A 2492-nucleotide genomic window follows, 5' to 3' on the forward strand; every position below is an offset into this window, starting at 1 on the left:
ACATGGCACCATCTTGCCTACTTTCCACTCATGAAGGTGGTACGACAAAACAATCTCAGGTTCTTCACGTTGCTTTCGAAAATTGGAGATGGTGTCGCATTAGACCCCGAGGAAGTCGCACTGATCGGAAGTCGGTTCGTCCACCTGCAGGAAGCAGAAGCTTCTTGCCCCGGTGGCATACGCTTGTTCTACTCCAACAAGGAGTCCGATTAAGGCCATACGAGCCGAGGGTAACGCTGTAGCATGCACGGCACAGGATACAATCGTAGGGTGTTGGTCTAAGCAAGAGCAAACAGAGGCAATGCGCAAGGTCGAAACGCTACCCAAGGCCCAACTAGGAAATTTGCTAGCAAATATAATGCTGTGTGCTGGAAAGCCTTACATGATCACCCTCAACGTGGATGTTTCCGATGGCCTAGTTAATGGATCGGTCGGAACACTGAAAAACATCGAAAACGACACCCATGGGAAACCACAGCGCATATGTTTGCAGTTCGGGGAGCTTGGCTCAAAACTTGCGATCGGAAACGTGGCGGCCGCAAAATCCCACCAGTTACGGAAGGTGAACAGAAACATTCAACCGAACTGGATACCGATTAAAAGGCGCACGGTCACCTGCGTTATGGATAAGAAGACGAACCTATCGGTCAGAAGATGCCAGCTTCCCGTTGTGCAGGCAAGTGCCACCACCATTCATAAATACAGGGTGGAACATAAAATGAGGTCGTGTACACCTACGCCAAGAATCATCCACGAAAGTTGGTTTACATGGCACTGAGTCGCACTACAGACATCAACCGACTCTACCTGACCAATTTTGACGACTTCACATTCTACCATGGAAAAGCCAATCCGGACAGAAAGCTAGGCGATGAATTTCGTCGATTGCAATCCAACAAAATTGACACCATCACCGCCAAGTGCCTAGCCATGACTGAACAGCCTCACTACTTTTTGGTTGCCGTGTTTAACGCTCCCTTGCCGCACATGCCAAGAACGTAGCCTTTGTCAAAAGTAACCAGGCTGCATGGTTTGCTTCTAGCTCATACAGTGGAGCCCTTACAGCTTCTCTGAAGCTGAAATGGTCGTTAAAGGTAAGAACTGGGGGTCTTCTTACCTTCCAACAACTTTTGACCTTTAGGAAAGTCGCAAGGGCTCCACTATACAAGCTAGAAGCAAACCATGCAGCCTGGTTACTTTTGACAAAGACTGTACATCACGATCACATTCTGCGGCATGCCTCTGTACTTTGCCTTGCGGAAACCTGGATGGATCCCGAAAAGCCTCTCGAAATCACAGATTGCAAGTACTGCTGTGGAGCTCGCAGAGGCCACAACAGAGCGGCTGAAGTGGATAGCTACTTGCGTGTACGGATCTCTCTGCAATACCGATCGAACTGTTTGGCACGTCAGATGAAGTTGGCGAACCGTGCGCCGCAAAGTTACCCAACGGCTTGCTGGTAGTGGCTGTCTACTTCTCCCCTACCGCGCTCACCAAAGAAGTTGTGCACTTCCTGCGACTCTCATTAACCGGCCCTCGATCCACACCAATGTTAGTAGTGGGGGCTTTAATGTAGATATAGAGAGTAACACGAATTTCGTACAACTTATGCAGGAGAACGTCCTGCTCCTCTCGCTCGTAACGCCTCCAACGGCTGTGACAACCTCGCGAAACATTTGCATAGACCTCGCCTTTGGGAACCAGGAATTGGTGCAGCAAGTCGAGCATATATCAGTCTATTTCTCCGACCACAAAGCTTCCTTCCTGACAATCAAGAACTGTTAGTGGAGTGTTTTTTTTTTGAAGGAGGAATATGTGTGAAAAAATAACAAGTTGTCTGTAATTGTACATACATGTCTTGCTCGAATTCTTTGCCTCAATCTATCGAAAAGCTGAAACAGCTGATGAGCTGCAATCAAGTTTTGCATTAAGAAATAACGTAATCGTCGGCAATTTTTTTCCTTCATGTGACTATAGGTCCGCGGTCGCAAGGAGCGCCACCAGCTAGCCCATTCACACTTGCGAGTCGCAAAGGGCATGCGACCAGCAGTCGCTTGCGGCCAAGCAGCATGTCGACAACATCGTTCCTCACACATGCAAGGACGGCTTGCGGATCGCCTTCTCGCTCGGTTCTCGTTTGAAATGAGAACTCTTGAGAATGACGTTGTCCACGCGCTTTCGACAGTTTCGTCTGCTTTGGCCCGGTCGCCTGCACTCGCACTCGGTATTCTAAAGTTCGCTGGTCCCTCGCTGTTCGCAATGTACTCCGACGACCCGAGAGCAGAGGTGTGGAGGTTTTGGCGCCCACCGCGGTCACACAAGCGCCATGATGACGTGCGCGTTTCTTGGGGCTGACCTGCTAGTTTGGATGCCGCTCGCTGGCGTCAGAAAAATGCGCTAGTATTGTTTGTTTGAGTTCATGCCGAGCCCTGGGAAAGAGGAATGTTTTCAGGATCGTTAGTCAATACCGCGTTGCTGGTAGAAGCGACAAT

At 49.6% G+C, this 2492-nt stretch overlaps 1 pseudogene; it reads left to right on the top strand.

Annotated features, from left to right (window-relative positions):
* Positions 1–358: 358 nt before the first annotated feature.
* On the top strand, positions 359–1785 carry LOC149353026 (uncharacterized; annotated as a pseudogene).
* The last annotated feature ends 707 nt before the right edge of the window (positions 1786–2492 follow it).

This window comes from Amblyomma mixtum, chromosome 3 (assembly GCF_055824585.1).
Source record: "Amblyomma mixtum isolate Tamu chromosome 3, ASM5582458v1, whole genome shotgun sequence".
Taxonomy (NCBI): domain Eukaryota; kingdom Metazoa; phylum Arthropoda; class Arachnida; order Ixodida; family Ixodidae; genus Amblyomma; species Amblyomma mixtum.